Source organism: Physeter macrocephalus, unplaced genomic scaffold, assembly GCF_002837175.3.
Source record: "Physeter macrocephalus isolate SW-GA unplaced genomic scaffold, ASM283717v5 random_256, whole genome shotgun sequence".
Classification (NCBI taxonomy): Eukaryota; Metazoa; Chordata; class Mammalia; order Artiodactyla; family Physeteridae; genus Physeter; species Physeter macrocephalus.
In genome coordinates this window covers 10,625-30,288 of record NW_021145542.1, presented here as the reverse complement: position 1 = coordinate 30,288, position 19,664 = coordinate 10,625, and the positions used below count along the sequence as shown (strand labels likewise).

Genomic DNA, 19,664 nt, shown 5'->3' with positions numbered 1-19,664 from the left:
CACCTTGCTTTCCCTCCAAGATTCTACAGCAGGCTCAGCACTCAGAGAAAGACAGCAATCTGTAGAGGCAGGCGGTGTGTTTAGAGCTCCATGTGGCTGGGGGTCATCAACAGGAGGTAGGCTAGTGGTGCCTTTTATTTTTTTATAAATTTATTTTTATTTATTTATTTTTGGCTGCGTTGGGTCTCCGTTGCTGTGCGCGGTCTTCTCTAGCTGCGGCGAGCCGGGGCTACTCTTCGTTGCAGTATGCAGGCTTCTCGTTGTGGTGGCTTCTCTTGTTGCGGAGCACGGGCTCTATGCACGCGGGCTTCAGTAGTTGTGGCATGCGGGCTCAGTAGTTGTGGCTCGTGGGCTCTAGAGCGCAGATTCAGTAGTTGTGGCATGCGGGCTCAGTAGTTGTGGCTCGTGGGCTCTAGAGCGCAGACTCAGTAGTTGTGGCACATGGGCTTAGTTGCTCCACAGCATGTGGGATCTTCCCGGACCAGGGCTCGAACCCGTGTCCCCTGCATTGGCTGGTGGAGTCTTAACCACTGCGCCACCAGGAAAGTCCCTAGTGGTGCCTTTTAGAGCAGGCGTAGGCAGACTTCTAATGCGAAGGGCCAAATAATAAAAATTTTAGGTTGCTCTCTGTCACAACTACTCAGCTCTGCCATTGAAATGTGAAAATAGCCATTGACAATATCTAAACAAATGGGTGTTCCTGTGTTCCAATAAAACTTTATTAATGGACACTGAAATGTTAATTTCATGTGATTTTTCACATGTGCCAAGATGTTATGCTTCTTTTGATTTTTTTTCCCAATCATGTAAAAACCACTCAGCTCTCAGGCTGCACAAAAGCAGACAGTGGGCAGAATTTGGCCTTCAGGGCCAATAGTTTGCTGGCTCCTGGTTTAAAGCAAAGGTTTTGAGCTCAGTTGTCAGTCTTGGATTCAAGTCCTGTTATTTCACTAACCAATGGTGTAATTTGGGAAAAGTTACTGAACCTCGCTGAGCCTGCTTCCTCTCTGTCAAACGGGGATGGTGGTCGGTGTCTGTCTTTCAGGGAGTAGGCAAAATGAAGCATGTGAGGGCGTCCACTAGCCTCAGTGACGGACACGCGGCAGGCACACCCTCCATGTGAGCAGTGAACTCTGCAGCAGGCCGGTTGGAGGTCAGTGGGAGGGGGCTATGAGGCTGGAGAGGTCAGGGACAGAGGAGGTCTGGGTAAGCTGGGCCTTGAATGACTTGAGAGGTGCAGTGACAGAGGAGCGGAAAGGTTGAGAGGTCAGGCCAAAGAAATTGGCCTCAACATCATTAAAAATTCTACAAATAGCAAACGCCGGAGAGGGTGTGGAGAAAAGGGAACCCTCCTACACTGTTGGTAGAATGTAAATTGGTACAGCCACTATGGAAAACAGTATGGAGATTCCTTAAAAAACTCAACTCATAGAGTTGCCATATGATCCAGCAATCCCACTCCTGGGCATATATCCAAAGAAAAGTATAATTTGAGAAGATACATGCACCCCAATGTTCATAGCAGCACTATTCATAATAGCCAAGACAGGGAAACAACCTAAAGTCCATCAACAGATGAATGGATAAAGCAGCTGTGGTACCTATATACCATGGAATACTATGCAGCCATAAAAAAGAATGAAATAATGCCATTTGCAGCAACATAGATGGACCTAGAGATTATGATACTAAGTGAAGTAAATCAGAAAGAGAAAGGCAAATACCGTGTGATATCACTTATATGTGGAATCCAAAATATGACACAAACTTATTTATAAAACAGAAACAGACTCACAGACATAGAAAACAAACTTATGGTTACCAAAGGGGAAAGAGAGTGGGGGAGGGATAAATTAGCAGTTAGGGATTAGCAGATACAAACTACTATATATACAATAAACAACAAGGTCCTTATATATAGCACAGGGAACTATATTCAATATCCTGTAGTAAACCATAATGGAAAAGAATATGTAAAAAAGAAAAAAAAGGAACTGTCATCAATCCTAGGGTCTGGGAAGGTCATTGAAGGCTCTGTAAAGGGAATCCTTCAAAATGGGGTCAAGGGGAGGCCCATCTGCCATGGGGTTGGGCTGGGGAGGGGAAGGAAGAAGCCTGTGGAGGAAACGCCAGGAGCATGTGATGAGGTTATTGCTGGGTCCAGGTGATTGGGAGCTGGGAGCAGGGGAGTAGGGGGTTATCTAGGGAGTGTCAGGGTCAATAGATGGTAACATAGCCCGGAGTTGTGTTTCGTTTTTAATCACCTACAGGTACTAACTAGCCCCTTTTCTTGACTGCAAGCACATTTCCAGGTTAATAACTGGAGCGGGCCGCCTATTGTTTTTGCTGACCTAGCAGCCCTCCTTCCCCTCCCCCCACCCCAATAGGGCAATGCCATGTTATTGTAGATGCCAGTCCCTTTGTTCCCACACACGGAGTGGGGTGGGGTGGGGGGTTCCCAAACAAAGTGGAACCATGGAGAGTCCTTCCCTGAGATTTTGCTAACTTGGGATCAGAGAGGATATGAGTAAGTCCCTCTCTGACAGAGGGAACATCAAGACATGAAATGCAGACCCGGCCAGCAGCTGCGCACCCCGTCACAGAGCAGAAGTCAGAGAATCAGGGAAAGAAGCTGATCCCAACAGGAGCAGAGCGGAGAGGCGAGTCCCTCCGAGGACCTCTGTCCTGCCCTTTGTGCTGTGGCTTAGTGATTCAGTTCTTCCCCTGATTGTAGGAGATATCCTGAATCCTTTGAAAAAACTCTTTTCCTAGAACTAGTTTGAGTTTCTATCACTTGCAAATGAAGAGAATTACCAACCAAATGCATCCTGGCAGCTTTCCTACCCGTCGTTTGTTGTGCTTTGGCTGTGTGCTAGGCGCCATTACATCCGTTACTTCATATAATCCTCAGTAAGCTATGGGTACTATTATCTCCACTTTAGAGATGACAAAACTGGAGCTCCATTTCACTTAAATGGGGTGCCTCTCAGGCCTTGGGCCTGGCCCTCTTTGACTAGCATAGATTATGCTCTCCCAGGCAATCTTGTTCATTCCTGTGTTAATTCCATTTCTACAATTTCCAATTCTCAATCTAGACCTCTCTTTTAAACTCAAGTCTGGTATATCCAGCTGCCTACTTGATACAGGTATTTCAAACATAGATCTCTAAAACTAAACATCTGCTATCCCCTCTCCCATCAACTCTTCCCCTCCCCTGGGGCTTCCTCGCTCAGTAACTAGCCCTACCCTTCACCCAGTTTCCCAGGTCAGAACCTGAGAGTTATATTTGACACCATCTCCTTTGACCTCCATACCTACCCTATTACCAGTTCCTATTGTACCCACTCCCAAGCATGTCATGGCTCTGCCCACTTCTTTGCAGCTCTGCTCTCCCTAGTCCAACCACAATCCCTTCTCCCTCAAAAGACAGCCTGCTCCTTGGTCTCCCTGCATCCATTCCAAGCCATTATCCATTGAGCTGCTGGACACGTTTTTGAAAGTGCTCTAACCATATCCCTCACTTCTTAAAACTACTCAATGGTTCTAGGCCAAAGTCTTTCCCAAGGTCTATGTGGTCCCACCAGATCTAGCCTTTTCGATTCTTCAACCTCATCTTGAGTCTCTATTTTGTTCACTCACTATAGGCTCTCTTCAGTATGAGTACCAAACTCTTCTGACCTCAGGGCCTTTGCACATGTTATTTTCACTGTCTGTACAGTATTCTTTCCCTCTTCCTCTCCCCAGCTCTTACTATTCATTCTTCGATATACTTCAGGTCCTGGCTTAAGCCTCAGAAATACCATCTCTTGAGCCCTCCATGAAATATCATCCTACAGCACCCTTCACTCTCTATAGCACTCAATAATTATGTTACTGGATATACATTTAATGTTTGTCTCCCTTGCTAGACTATGACTGAGGGCGGGGATTGGATCTGTCTTCTTCATTGTACCTGCAGCACCCCTTACAGTGTCAGGCACAGAGCAGGTGCTCAGAAATATTTGCTGAATGAATGACTGAATGACAGAGGCTTGTGACCCAGGACTCACTGCTGGTGTTGGAGGAGACTGGACCTCAACCCCAATCTCCTGGGCTCTGAAGTGCACTCTGTTAACTTCTGTGCAATATTGGCACCACTGGGGAAACCAGGAGGGAAGAGGCTGAGAAGCTGGCCTCAGGCCCTTGGACTCATCAGAAAGGATGCAGGAAGCAGGCGGGGAGGGGTACCAGTCTACTGCCAAATGGAGTCAGGCCAGAGGTAAGGAGATTCCCAGGTCTCGTGTGAGGACAGGGGTTGGGGGTGGGGGCTAGAGGACACCCATTGATGGAGCTCTGGTCCTGCCCCCGGCGGCCCTACAGTAAGAGCTTTGTCTGTATCACCTCATTTAATCCCCTGCCAGCCCTGCAAGGCGAGGGATTATTACCTCTTGTTACAGACAAGGAAATGGAGCTTTAGAGAGAGAGTTAGTAACTTGCCCAGAGTCTCCCAGCTCGTAAGGTCGGAACCAAGATTTGAATCTGGTACTTGAGCCTAAGAAATCAGCTATTTGGGAAAATCGTCCAGAAAAGAAAATGGCAGGACAGGACTGTCCTGTTGGACTTCAGGGAGAGCTTGACACGTCTTCCTCCATCACTTCACCCCTGCGGGCTGTCCATTCCCGGGGATATTTTTTGAAATTCCAAAAGCTCTTGCAGGAAACCTAGGAGCCTCTCCATGCAGCCCCTCAGGTGGCCGGACCCTCCCAGGCTGGCGCCTACCTCCCTCGAGGATTTCCCCTGCACAACTTCCATTTGAAAAGGAGCTTGGGGCCCCGGTGCCTACCTGCTGGGACCCATCAATGCCCTCAGCTCAGGGATGCAAAGTGAAGAAAGCCTGGCCCACTGAGGGGAGTGAGGGCTGGTGGGGGATGGGGGACTGGGAAATCCCCTCAGAGCCTGGATTTGGATGTTGGGTTTATTTTTTAACATTATTATAAACCTTTCCCACACGGCCATTTAACACCACTTATATAGAGAGAGCTCTTTAAAAAAATTTGCATCAGATACAGCCCATTATAAATATGAATTCATCAATGCTCAGAACAATTCTGAGGTAGGTACTGTTATCCCGACATTTTGTAGACTGCGGGGGTCGAAGCAGACAGGGTCGGTGACTTGCCCATGGCCACCCGCCGTAAGTGGAGGAGCTGGGATTTGAAGCCAGGCACCAGTCTCTGGACACTATGCTCTGAAATCCCTCCTCTCTGCAGGGGAACCTGTTGGGGGAGAGGGATCTCTCTGGTCTCAGGAGATAACGGGTCCCTTTTTTTCTTACGCGCCCAGAGTTTGTTTACCTCGGTGAGCAAGTGGCCGCCCCAAACAAAGGGGATGCAGGCGGAGATAACCCAATCATTCCAGGCCTGCCTGGGCTGTTGGGAGGGCAGGGATTGAACCCAGCCTGCTTTGGGGCTGGACTTCGAGAAACTGCCAGGGCCTGGCCGCCTGCTGTTTGTTGCAAAACAATGAGTCAGCCAGGCTGGGAAGGGAGTGGGAAGGTGGGGGGATGGGGGTAGAGGGGCCCCCAGCCCTGCCTCTGGCCTTTTCCAGGGTGGGTTCTGCCCACTCCCACCCTCCCAGCTCTTAGAAGTTTCACCAATTTCCTTATTTCTTGTTTGGCTGAGTTAGGAAAAGTATTGAAAAATAGAAAGTGCCCTAGACAGGAAAACACTCTGAAAGCTGAAACCCGCCTGCTCAGGCCAACACGCCAGTGGGAGGTGGTCAGCTAGCCAGGAGTCCATCCCTGGCCTCCTTCCCGGGCACCGGCCCACCGTGGCACCTTAAGCCCTGGGCAGGAGAGAAGAGAACTTGGAAGTCCAGGGATGAGGGGTGACCATTTCAAGGTCACAGCTGTGCTGATGTCCAGGAGGGTGGGGCAGATCCTGTGGGAAGGACTTGGAGGCCAGGTCACTGGAGGGGAAGAGCCCAGAAACAGACCTCCTTTTTTTCAGTTGGCCTTGCCAAGGGACGCTGCCCTTCCATCCTCATGTGGGGAGAGCCAATCACCAGGGGCATATCAGGGGGCAATTCTCTACTCTGGCCCTCACTGGATGAGCCAACGGGGTTGCCCCTGAGGGATCCCATTTGGCCACAAGCCACTCCATTCCTCTCCAGGCCCTGCCCCCTCCGCCTCTGGACCCCTCCCTCCCACTTATCCAAGAAAGACAGTGCTTTCCCCGTGTTAGAATGGGACAGAGGGAATTGGCTCAAGGTCACAGAACAAATTCATTAATTTATTCATCAAAACCTTGGGCTGCGGCTGAGCCAGACTTGGCAGAGGAGTGAGGCAGGGCACAGTCTCTTGGGAACCAGCTGCCTGAACCGAGAACTGCTCTGTAATAGTGCATTGATCAAGACTTATCTGCCATGCTTGCAGCAGGGACATGGAGGTGGCTGACCCAACCTGAGAACCAGGGAAGACTTCCTGGAGGAGGCATAGAGCACGGTCTTAAAGACTGAGTAGGAGTGTGCCAGGGCCAGGAATGGCAGAGGAGGGTGTTCTGGGCCAGGGAGAAATCAAATCCACCAGTTCCAGGCCCACTTTCTAAGCTCTACTCCCTGGTCTACAAGCATTACTGAGTTCCCACAATGGCACAACACAGCTGGGACCTGGGAGAGGAGGATACAGGGCAACTATCACATGGTGCTTGCCTTCAAGAAGCTTCCTGGGCCAGTGGGAAGACACACAGTCCTCCTGGTAATGCTGAGGAATGCCAACAAGTGTTGAGGGCTCCACTGTGTATCTCTATGTGGGATACATCTCATTTAACCCTCGCCAAACTTCTACAAGTGGATAGTCTTTTTTTTTTTTTAATTAATTAATTTATTATATATCTTTGGCTGCATTGGGTCTTTGCTGCTGCGCGCGGCTTTCTCTAGTTGCATCGAGCGGGAGCTATTCTTCATTGTGGTGCATGGGCTTCTCGTTGCAGTGGCTTCTCTTGTTGAGGAGCTCGGGCTCTAGGCACGCAGGCTTCAGTAGTTGTGGCTCGTGGGCTCCAGAGCGCAGGCTCAGTAGTCGTGGCGCACGGGCTTAGTTGCTCCGCGGCATGTGGGATCTTCCTGGACCAGGGCTCGAACCCGTGTCCCCTGCATTGGCAGGTGGATTCTTTTTTTTTTTTTTTAAACATCTTTATTAGAGTATAATTGCTTTACAATGGTGTGTTAGTTTCTGCTTTACAACAAAGTGAATCAGTTATACATATACATATGTTCCCATACCTCTTCCCTCTTGCATCTCCCTCCCTCCCACCCTCCCTATCCCACCCCGGCAGGTGGATTCTTAATCACTGCACCACCAGGAAAGCCCAACAAGTGGATAGTCTTAGCATCCCCATTTTACAGAGAGGAAACAGAAGCTTGGGAAGTATCAGTAACTTGTCCTGGGTTGACAGCTGGTAAGGGGTGGAGCCAGAATCTAAACTCAGGGGCCTGACTGTGGAGCCTGAGCCCCCAACCACTGTGTTCACTCCAGTTGGAGGGAGAGAGGCAGCTGTCATAGACTTTATTTGGTGGGCAATGGGGAGCTGGCAAAGGCTTTGGAGGCGGGAAGGGCATGACATAATCTGACCTGTGTTTTGGCACAATAGCTCCAGAGGCCACTTGGATGATGTATTTAAGGCACAAATCAAAGGAGGATATTGCCTTAATGTTCAAGTGAGAAAGGATGAAGGCTGAGGGGTACTGGGGGCACTGAGGAAAAGGGATCGCTTACAGAGGTGGAAGGTGTGGCCTAAGCCCTGCCCTGGCCTCATCCTCAGGAGAGTAGTCTTTGCTTGACCTCCTCGGACCCTCTGCTGCCAGTGAAGCCCAGACAGTGGCTGTTTGTCCAACAGACACAAACTGAAGGCCTGCTAAATGCAGGCCTTGTCAGCCCTGGGAAACAAGAGGGAGCCCAGAATCCTGTGGTGCAGTGATCCTCAGTTAGCAGCGTCACCTGTGCTCTTTTGCCCTCTAACCTCCCACATCTCCAAGAGAAGCTGACTTTCCATTTAGACACTTCTCTAATTGTTTAAGCACAATCCTTCCCCTGCCACCATCTCTCCCAGTTCCCCAGGAGATTCTGCAACTCTTACATTTGTCTTCTTACATTTCCCACAGGACCAAGTACAGTACTGAGTACAAAACTAAGTACTCATTTAGTACCTGCTGAGACTAATTAGTCTCAATGAGGAAAAACTATTCTCCAGCTAGAGTCTGACCTTAAACTCAGATCACAAATTCCTTAATCTATCCAAGCAGTTTTCAAAAGGTGCTTTTGGCCTCCGAGTCTCTGTCAAAGAGTGAAGCTGACCGACGGGCCAGTTCTGTGAGACCAAGTCCCTTGGTGAGGATGACACTGCTGAGCCTTTAAGGCCGCCACCCTGTATGCAGGGGGCAGATCTCTGAAGCTGTCAGTCATCCCAAATGAGCTTATCAGCACAAGACATCTGGAACTGCAAGCTGAACTAGGGAATGAATGGGAGGGCTCTGGCCAGGGTAAGGATGGGTGGGTGTCCTGCAGTACCATGAACCGAAGCCTACTCCAGACTTTGACTGTTGTGGCCGCTAAGGTATAGGCAAGCCTGACTCTAGGAAGAAAGGAACCCTGTGAGGTATCACTTCCCTCTAGAGACTTCAGTGCAGGTAGCTCAGAAGAGAGAAATGGGGCAGGGCCTGGGAGCCCTGAGTGGGAACTGACCATGGGAGGTGTCCAGTGTTGGTTTGCGTTTTGTGGGGTGTGTGTGTGTGTTTATTTCCTTTTTGCCCTTCCTTAGGATTTACTAAAGCCCTCTGGGAAGTTTCAGCTGCCTAAGCTGTGTGTGTGTGTGTGTGTGTGTGTGTGTGTGTGTGTGTGTGTGTGTGTGTGTGTGTGTTTGTGTGTGTGGTAAGGTGACAGGTGGGGGAAGGGTTGGATCAGGACCACGAGGCGGGGGATGCTGAAGCTTGGGTTTTCAAGAGGGGTGCTCTCTCTTCCCCTCCCACACCCTGTCCCGGTAGCCGGCCTAGGGCTGGACTGGAACTATTTCTTCCTTTTATTTCTGGCAAAAGCTACAGGAGGGAGTTCCCCTTCTCTGTTTGTTTTGATTCTGTTGTTTTCTTAAAGAGAGGAAGGAAAACCATCATCACTTTTTCGGTTTTGTGAACAAAGGCAGGCAGAGAGGATGTTCGCTGGGGCAGGGGATGTGGGCCTCACTTTCCCCCTCCCCCTCCTCCCTTCAGCAGCTCCAGCCCCCATCCCCACCCTGCAGAACATAGATCAGGCCGCATGGTGTGGGATCAAGTGCTGGTGCTGGCTCTGCCTTTTAAAAGCTTCTCACCTCTCTGAGGTACATCTGTAAAAGTGGGAGTTGTCAGGTCTGCTTTACAGGATGGTTGAGGTTAAAAACAAAACCTAACCTGTAAAAACACGGTGACTGCTCCAGAAATGTCTTTCCTTTGCTTCCTTCCTTTGGGGAAGAGAGGGTGGTCTATCCCCTTGGCCCAGTTGTGTGGAGTAGGGGGAACCTCCCCACTGAAAGCCCCCTCCCATCTTCCTGCTAGTCCGTACGAAGCTGGCTTCGGCCACAGCAGGACCTGCAATGCCAGCCTTAGGAAGAGGCTCCGAGAAGAAACGACAGGTAAGGCTGGGGCTCTTTCTTGCTGCCTGGAATTGTCCCCACTCTGTGGGAGAGAGGTGAAGCCCCTGAATTTCTCCCAGCCCCTTCATCCCTCAAGCTCCATGCCCCATTGGATTGTATGCCCCAGGGTCCACCCCTGCAGCCCTGGGCAGGCTCCCTTCTTTTATGAGATGTTTGGGGCTGCCCTGACCAGACAGAAAGGGAACCCCACCCTGCTTCTAGTACCCTTCCTGGGCCCCAGCTTGCTCTGAAACTTGGCCAGGGCATGCTACCTCTCAGGGCATCGGTGTCTCAGTCTGTAAAGTGGTTTCTGAACTTTTTTTAAATACAAACACTTATAGAATCGAAACATTTTGCACACCAGCTCCCTGCTTCACGTGATGGCAGTCATGCTTTAAAAATCCTATGGCTGAGAAAAAAATACAAATGACCATAAGCAAATATGCATTCAGTAACACTTTTATTTTTTTTTATTTTTTTTTTTTTTTTTCAGTAACACTTTTAAATGATTGTGGGTTTTATTCAACAGCTTCTACATAAATTTGGAAATGTGTCCCCTTATGGGGAGATGTCAGCTTCTAGATGGTGCTGATACCTAAGGGAGTCTGAGGCTCCCACGGTGCCCTAGTCTCTGAGGGCACAGGTAGCCCGGGGATTGAACAGTTCTTCCTTGGCCCTCCTGGGGCTGACCCAGGGACTCAGGGACACCTTAACGGTCAGTCTCAGGCTCAGATACAGATACAGAAGCCCAACAGCGACAAGAATGCAAATAGGGTGGTGGCTTTTCTTCAACACGTGGATGCTGCCTGGGCTTGAATCCTTGCTCTGCCACTGACCAGCTCTGTGACCTGGGCACATGGTACTTAACCTCTCTGGGCCCCAATTTTGTCATCTGTAAAAACGGGAGTGATGGTACTGGTGAGTGTCATGAGTATTAAATGAGATCATGAATTCATGGACTTCCTTGACACAAGGCAGACACAGTCGGTGTTAATAAACGTTCCATTTTAAAACACAAATAAAAACAAACCCACAAGTACCCCCTGCTTGCCTTCTTGCAGTTGCTTATTGCCACCACGTGGGCTGGTGCTGACCCCTTCGGGAATGGTGGCCTGGACCTCCCCTCACCTGTCCTCCTCCGGGACAGAACTCGGAGCGCGCCCCTCCTGCGCTGTTCCCTGGCCGGCCCTTATCTCCCTGTCGCCGGATTCCAGTCTCCCCTCCCCGTAGCTTGGCCAGGCCAGGCCCCCATGCCTCCTCCACCCCCGGCCCGGCCTCTGCTCTGGGGACCAGCGCGTTGGTTCCCAACCACATGAAGGGAAGGCACGCGGGAAAGCCATAAACTCAAAGGCTGAGTGAGAGGGATGTTTGTCAAAGCAGGACAGATCTGCGGCCAGGGACGCGGAGGGAGTGTGCCGGGACTTGAGCGGAAGCGGGCATTTCGGGGGAGAGGGGATGAGCACCGGGGAGCTGGCATGGGCAGGGCAGGAAGGAGGCCCATTAACACTTGGGCCCGACCGCGCTTCCTCCGGCACCTCGGCCAGGGCGCACACAGGCGCGTTTGTCCCGCTTTCACTGTGGCGCTGTGTTCACAGCAGCCCCTGCCCCCCAGCCCCAGGTGGGCGGTGTTGCCCGGGCACAAATGCCCTTTATGGATGGGCAGTGCCGGAGGAAGGCAGCACCTCCGCGGACAGTCACCGCCCCCCAGCATTCAGAACTGGCCCTGGAGCCTTCTCCCTCCTGGCAGTTGCGAGCACCCAGGGAGCCTGGTCACGTGGGGTGGAGGGGCGTGGCTTTACCCCCACCGGCGTGGGGGGCCCGTTCATGGGGGTAAATCCCAGGAGAAGCAGCCAGATTTGGAAAACCAGAGTCCCCCAGGTGACCCTTCCTTCCAGGGCCTGTGCTGGGGGATGGTCCCCTCACCCTGACTGCTGCCTTCTCCTGGGGCTGAGGTGGGGGACTTTCCTCTCCTTGAGGGGTTCTAGGGGGAGGGCATTGCCCTGGTTAGACCTGAGGAGGAGAGGGAAAGCAGGCAGAGCCCAATTATCCCGCATCACCCTCTCTCCCACATCCTATGAAGAGTGGGTCTTCATCAAGCCTCCAGGGACAACCTGACCATCCCCTCCATGGAGCCCAGTCCTTGTGAGCCTGGGACTGAATTCTGAGGGGCCCCCGGTGCCCTTGCGACGGCCAGTGGGCGACAGAAGTCACACATCTCACAGACAAGCCCTCCCGTCAGGCCCCACTGAACTTCCGTCCCCCGTTCACACAGATCCTCAAGCCCCTCTCCCCCTCCCCCAGGCCTTTGGCCCATTTAATCCATTGACAGGTGCAGGCCCGGTGCTGCCTGCCTGTCGGTGCCCCCTAGAGTTGGCCCAAGGACCTGCACCCCCGCCCCCAAAGGGAGGGTCCGATTGAACCGGTTCTCTGGAGGCCGGGGAGGAGGGGAGGAGGGGAGCATGACTGCTGAGCTCTGTTCCCTGTTCCCATGACTCCAGGCTCAGCCAGGGTGCAGGTAACCCCCTTCTGTGGAAATCGTCGTTCTCCTTTTATATACGGAGAGACTGAGGAGAAGAGGCCCAGCCTTCTGGGGTTTGCAGTCTAGCTGGGAGCAGGGTCAGGTGGGGGGCTCATAGTGGGGGACAGACCCATGTGCTGGTGGAGGGGCGACCTCCCTGCGGTGCCTGAACTGAGCCCTGCCTGGTCATGGTGCCCTGTGTTCCTGGCACCCCTTCTCTCTGCTGGGCTCTGCATGGTGGGTGGCCCCGGGGGAGGGAGGAAGGGAGGGAGCAAGGCCCTGTCTTCACTCCTTTCCCTACCCACTGAAGACCCCCTGTGAATGTGACACCTCTCAGACCACGGCCACCACCGCTGACTCGGGTTTGCCTCCTACCCTCTGTCCAGGCTGAGGGAAATGTAGATGGAGGGAACATCACGGGCCTTAGTCACAAACCCAGGTTATTTCACATCCTACAGAGGCAGGGTGCCCAGGTACAGACACCCCCAACGCCCGCACAGACACAGACAGAAACACTTCCTCCACCCACGACTCGGATATCCTTGCTGACACTCCTCGGGCACCCACGCCCTGCCCCTCTGGTACAGACACACAACACAAACGCCCGTGCCTGTCCCCGCAGCGATGAACGCACAGAGCCTCCGCCCACGACCTCAGAGACCCGTATATGCCACAGCTCCCTTCACAGACACCCCCTCCTGATCTCAGCCACACAGATGAGCTCACAAATTCAGAGGCTCAGCTCCTCAGAGACTCTAGAACGCCCGGGTGCACTTGCATAGAGACCCACACTCCCAGATGCACACATGCCCCAGAACCCTGAGCCACGCCCCTCCCCTCCCTGCCAGCGGCTGGATGGAGGTCCCTTACTTCTAGTTCATGGATTCTGAAAGGTGCGTGCGTGTGTGTGTGTGCGTGTGTGTGAGAAACAGAGAGAGAATCCGCAAGGTGTTGGGCAAGCAGAGTGGAGAGGAAGAGAAGGAAGGAAAAGCTCTGTGAGTCACTTCCAGCTGAACAATGCCACATCTCAGCCCCCGTGGCCAGGGGAAGGGCACGTTTGTCAACACAGCCAGAGCCTGGCTGCGGGATGGTCAAAAGGCGGTGGGGATCCCATCCAGAGAGACTTGCCCTTCCCCTGTCTGCAGCTGGGGGCTGTGAACCCAGCATCCCACATTCCCCAACACCTGCGTTGTCTGCGAGGCACCTATCTCTAGGTGCTTTGGCTGTACTCCTCATCCCTGACCAAACAAAACGCCAGAGCCCTGTGTTTACCCTCACCATAACTCCTGAGGTCGGACAGCCCCACCACTCACAGCCCAGCCTACTGCTCCTGTCTCTGGGGTCCCTCATTTGCCACCTGACTGCTCCCCGTGAACCCCTCCAGGCCTTTCTTCCGGCTGTGCCAGCTGCCCACGCGTCCCTCGATCCTTCAGGCTCCAGCTCCTTCCCTGAGCTCTTCCTGACCCAGACCATGGTTTCTATTCCTTGTTTTCTGGATAGTCAGAAAACTCTCCAGGGGGATAGTGGCTACTCCCTCCCCACTCCCAGTTAGACTCTTGGCTCTAAAGGGCAGGCTCTAGAATTTCTTCTTCTGCCTCCAGACCCCTCTTCCCCCTTCCTCCCAGCAAGGCCCTGGAAACCAGCTAGCGGCCAGCAGCGTTTTGAGAGATGAACAGTAGGGGATGAGAAGGACAGAAAAGGCAAGGGGAGCTCTTCTTGGGCCTCTGCTCACTAGGTAACTGGTTTCCCTCTGGACTTTATTCTCCCCGTCCTGCAGCTCACACAGGTTGGGGCAGCGAGGGAGGGAGGATTTCTCACCAGGCCCCGCCCACACTGCTCCTGAGAGCAAGGCAGGGCCTAGTCTACTGTGCACCACCTGGGACCCAGGCCTGTGCTGGCTTCACGCCTGAGCTCACTTACCCGACAATAGCCTTATGACGGGGGTTGCTCACTGGCCTCGGTTTACAGTTGAGGAAGCTGAGGCTTCGAGAGGCTGGATAGTTGCCCAGGTCACCCAGCTGGTAAGTGGCACAGCCCCAGAGCCTGTGTGCCCCCCGTGGTACCATCCTGCCCCTCAGCAGCATTGCCTCTTGTCCCCCGTTTGCCCGCTGACTCTCACTGGTCTCCGACTTTGAACTTTTGCTCTGCTTGTCTGCCTGAAACTCTGCTTGTTTCTGCCCCTAGCCTCACCCCTTTGCCTGACTGTGGCCCGTGGAGCAGAGGAAGTCCGCCTGTGGTTGAGGGCAATTCTAGTTGCTACTTCTCATAGGGAGCCAGGCTTAGCACACACATTTGGATGTGGAAGCCTTTTTAAAAATCTGGGTCAGGGGCTTCCCTGGTGGCGCAGTGGTTGAGAGTCCGCCTGCCGAGGCAGGGGACGCAGGTTCGTGCCCCAGTCCGGGAAGATCCCACATGCCGCGGAGCAGCTGGGCCCGTGAGCCATGGCCTCTGAGCCTGCACGTCCGGAGCCTGTGCTCCGCAACGGGAGAGGCCACAACAGTGAGAGGCCCGCGTACCGCAAAAAAAAAAAAAAAAAAAAAAATTCTGGGTCAGAAGCTAGATGGAGACCTGTCCTTCCTTCTCCTCAGCACCAACAGGGCTGTGCTCACTAGATGTTCCTCATCAGCCAGCAGCCTTCTTTCTGGCTTGCTGTTTCACACACTTACACAAATACACACACATGTGCCATAGCAGACTTGCCTTCAGAGCCTGCACAAGCCCCGTTGCAAAAGATGATGGAAAAAACAGGTAATGGGCTCTGGGAAATGCATAGGGCAGACTTTCCTTGTGGTACAAACTCAAGTGTGTGATCCCAGCCCGCAGAGAGCATGTAATTATTTGGTCATAAATCACACTCCAACCCCAATGGTTGGAATCGCATTCCTTGCCGTGCTCCCTGCCGGACCCACGGTGTCTCGGTGTCGGATATGAAATATGGTTGTGATTTTCATGTCTAACCAAAGTCAAGGCTGATTCCTCAACGAGTGCAGTTTCACTGGAAGATAAAGACTGACCCAGATTCTTGTGTGTTGATGCTGTGGAGGAGAAAGAGTTTCCAGGAGAGGATGGAGATGGGCACCCTTTGGATGGGGGAGAGGTGGATTCTTTGCCAAGGGGGCTTTGGGTGGCCCAGCTGGGAGTGGCTGTTAGCACAGCTGGGGATGGACCTCACCCACCTTGTGTGGCCTTCATGACATAGAGTTAGGAACACAAGCCTGGCAGGATGGCACTTCACACTACCACCTTGAAGTGAGTGTGGCCAAGTGACCTGCTTTGGCCAATGAAATGTGATTGATATGTGCCGCTTCCGGGTAGCAACAATGAGAGCTAAGGTGTCAACCCTCAAATCCCCTTCTGGCTGCCATGGTGATTGTGAACAATGATGTTGATAGAAGCTTCCTTCAGCCTGGGTTCCTGGGTGAGGACAGTGTAGCTCAGAACCCTCCAGGTGATCTGCAATGTTCATGTGGCATGAAAGAGAGATGCATCTTTACTGTTTTAAACCACTGAAATATTGGGATGTTTGTTACTGCAGCATAAACTAGCTCATCTGCCTGATACACCTATCTTACAGGGTGGATGAGAGGATTCATAATATGATGCACATGAAGAACTTAGCTAAGTGCCCCTAAATATGCTGCTTCCTCTTCCTCCTTCTCTTCCTCCTCTTCTTCTGATGTTATTTCCCTTTTTATGCAACTTTGAGCCAAGTCACAAAAATTGACCCAGGTCCACTAAATGTCTGGGATAGGAACACAAAGTTGGTGGGCAGGGCAGATAGATATGCGAGCAACTGTCACATGATACACTGATGCTACATTACCAGTATGAGTCCAGAGCTAGGTGAGCCCAGGGGAGGGAGTGTTAAGTCTATCGGGGTCCTCAAAAGTGAAATCTGAACTAGATTTTTGAGAGGCTGGTTTGATTTCTTCAGACGGAACAAAGGGAATGGTGTGGTCTAATTGTGAGGGCAGCTGCCATTCACTATCTGCTACATGCCAGACACTGAATCAGGCACTCCAGCCAATTCTCCCCAGTTGTCAGAGCAATGACGATACCCATGCTGTGTGCTATCGTTATGCCCATTTTATAGATGAGAAAACTGAGGCCAGCGAGGGCAGCTGGTAAATGGCAGGCAGCGTGTGTGCACAGATACAGAGGTGTGGCAACTCCTGAGCAGCCTTCAGTCTTGAGCCTTCCAGAGGGCCACGTTACAACTCCAGGGAGATGGATCTAAGAATGTGATCCACACTCCACTCTGTGGCCTGGGAGACGTTTCCAAAACACGGCTCTGGGAAAGTCACACCGCTGCTTACCAACTCACTGCGGCGCCCCACTGCGTTCTCCATGAGGTCTGGCGGTCTGGCGGGCTCCTTTGAGCCCCACCCGAAACTTTCCAGCATTGTCTGTGGCTACAGCCATTCACGTTCCCAGGCTTCTCGTCTGTGCCTGAACATTTCCTGCCATTTTCTGCCTCCTGGGTTTTGCTCAAGCATTTGTTTGGAATGCCCTTTCCCTATATGTTCACCTGCCTGAGGCCTACCTTTCCGGCAGACTTCAGTCCAGTCTCTGCCTTCTCTCTCTGGTCCAGCCGTCCCTGCTGGAATTGAGCCTCGGGGAGTGTCGGTGGGGTTGATTTGATCTGGTTTGAATGATAGGACGAGAAAAGGTGGTTCCATTGGGGTGTACATATTTGCTAATATTTAATATGCAGATTTTCAGTAATGCATGTGTCGGATTTATGGATATATATATAAATATATTAAAGGTGTGTGCTGAGAGTTGTTTTTTACTGATAGCAGCACTTAAGCAAGTCTGGAGACCACTGCCATATAGATTACCACCTGCGGTAGAGGTCTGCCGTTTACTGGCTGTGTGACGTAGGAAAGTTACTCGACCTCTCTGAACCCAAGTTTTCCTGTCTGTAAAAATGGGGAATATCGTGGTTCCTACCTTATGGGTTAGTGCGGGCTCCATGAAATAAAACTGTAAAGGAAATAAGGCCTCCAAGGTGGGTCCTGGTGGGCGACATGGAGGAAGGAGGGGCAGAGGTGGCCCCTGTTGATGGGGACTCTGTGGCTTGGGCAGGCTGGGCTGAGACAATCCCAGTGGTGTTTGATAAAAGGCAGGGGCTCTTCTCTGTCAAGTAAATATTATAAGAAAAGCCTGTCTCCAGGGAACGGCTCCCTCCCGTTCCCCCCTTGAGGGCCAAAGTCCCCAGGGGCCAGTCTGGAGTCTCCTTTTATGTGACTGTAAAGTAATCCAGGGCCTGGCAGTGTCCAGGCTGGGCGGGCACTGACTCGCAGGGCGCCATTGATGGGGTCAATGATTACCTTTTATGCCTAGCCATAAAGGCAACGGCCCAGCCCTCTGGACAATGCCCCCTCCAAACAATGCCCCAGGAGGGTGGGTGCGTGAGTGCGTGTACATACACACACACAAACACACACACACACACACCCCTCCCTGCTGGGCAGGGACCTGTCCCTGCCTAAGATCTCTGAGGACATCCTCAAAAGGCATCTCTGTCTCCCCTGAGTGGTCCCTGGAGACTTGGCCCAGGAGCTAAGGGAGTTTGGGTGGCGGTAAGTGAGACCTAGTGAGGTTCAAGACACAAAAGAACTACATCCAGGGCCCCGGATCCTGCTCCAGGTGGTTCTATGCAGGGGGGCAGTGTTTTCACCCAGACTCAGGTACCACGTCTCAATGGGAAGGCGGGTATTCTAGGACCAATCAAAGTCTATTCCCATTTTACAAGTGATGCAGTTGAGATCTGGGTGCACAGCGACTTGCCCAGGGGCCCGAGGAAGAAGACAGTGGCTGAGCTGGGCGTAGGACCCTGGTCCTCTCTGACATCACCGGACCGAGGGGGTCCAGGTGGGAATGTCAGGTGTCAGGAAAGGTTTGGCTCACTTCTCAGAGAAGACGTCTCGCCTGGGGCTCAGAGGGGAGCTGGGAAGGACCTGAGGGCCTGGCCTTGAGGCTAATGTTGGGAAGAGACGAAGAATGACCCCGTCGAGTGCCTGTGGGCCACATGCAGGGCCGGCTGTGCTCACATAGACCCCTTCCACGGCCTTCTCACCCGGTCCTGATGGGTACGCACCCCTCCCACCTGCAGTGGGGAGGCCGGCTATAAGGGAGCAGGGCTGGGGCATAGATGGCCAGATTAATATTCCACCTCTTTGGCTGATAAGGTCCAGAACCTTTGTCCTGGCAAGAGAGGCTGGAGGGGCAGGGGCAGCAGCCCCTGGTAGGGGGTTCTGGCAGTTCAGGTGCCTGGGGCATCACTGCAGCTTGCCTGAGACTGCAGGTCAGAAGGCCTGGCATCGCTTTCCTCCCCTGGCTGAGGGGAGAGCGCTGCCTTATTGTATTGGTGGGCATGGTGGGAATGAAAAACTAAAGACTCCATAGGGCATCTCTCGGACAAGTCACACAAGTCCAGCTGCTATCTTGAGGAAAGAGGGCTGTTATTCACAGCAGTTATAAAATGCTTCGTGGAATCAGAGTGAAGTTGCTTTGAGCCTCAGCCAGAGTGCTCCAATCAACCTTTGCCTCTGATAAAGATAAGCGGACCCAAGGTGATAACACACAAACCAGAAACTGTCAACAGGTGCTAATTAGGGCACTGGGTGCTGAGCCACACCCACCACGCCTGACCTGGGGAGAAATCTCAGGTGGGGAGCCAGGGCTTGATCTGGGTGGGGGAAGATATGGGCTCCTTGCTGTATCCAGCCTCATTGCCTCCTTGTCACCTCCTCCTTCCAAGGACTTCTCCAACCCCATCCCAACACCCACCCCTGCCTACCTGGCATTACATAACTTAAGACGAAAGAACAAAATATATTCGAACATCGTGGAGTAAACCACGATGACCGTGATGTAACACAGTGGAAAGGGTCCCGAAATGGGAGCCGAGAGACCCAGCTCTCTGTCTTGCTCTGCGTAACCTTGAGCCAGTCATTTCTCTTGGAACTCCAGTTCCCTCCGCCACCCCTGCCGCTACCCACCTGCCCGCACAACGGGGGGTGAAAATGGGGTCCCGGCCAGGTCTAAAGTTCACGCTCTTCTGCCGCAAAACACTGCAATCTGTGAAGCGCACAAAACATGTCGCTGGTGCCACCCAGCAACGCTGGGGTGTGCGTGACACTTGACAGAGTCACAAATCCATCTGCAGGAGAGGGAGCCCTGTGGAGGGCTCCGAGGCGTGGACAGTTCTCAGGGCTCCTGGAATCCCTCTCTCTATCTGAGCCAGAGGTCAGCGTGCCTGCTGCCCGCTCACGGGGCACTTGGGGGCTATTTTTAACTGGTGCCCCTTAAATAAACATGGCATTGGGCTGATGGTTCATCTCCCTCCCTCCCCTGCACTCCCCAACCCCTCCCCCCATCGCGCAAGCGCGCACGCACGCGCACTCGCGCACGCACGCACACGCGCACACACGCACACACACACTCTGAAGTGGCCGCCCAGAGGTGACTCAGGGTGCTGAGCCAGGGCTCCCAGGCTTCAGGTC

The 19,664-nt window shown here is 52.8% G+C and overlaps 1 long non-coding RNA gene across 5 annotated transcripts in view; it reads right to left on the bottom strand.

The window, feature by feature from the left end:
• LOC114484984 (uncharacterized) overlaps positions 1 to 19,424 on the bottom strand; it is a 35,599-nt gene extending 16,175 nt beyond the window's left edge. For 3 of the 5 annotated variants that reach the window (XR_008616639.1, XR_008616640.1, XR_003678411.2), the window contains exons 1-2: positions 19,161 to 19,424; positions 16,697 to 16,795 (exon numbers count right to left, since the gene is read on the bottom strand). This is a non-coding gene — a long non-coding RNA (uncharacterized lncRNA). Of the gene's footprint in view, positions 1 to 10,133; positions 10,528 to 14,703; positions 15,607 to 16,696; positions 16,796 to 19,160 lie in introns of those variants that run through there. The other 2 variants (XR_003678408.2, XR_003678410.1) reach the window with 2 other exon arrangements.
• Positions 19,425 to 19,664: the final 240 nt, after the last annotated feature.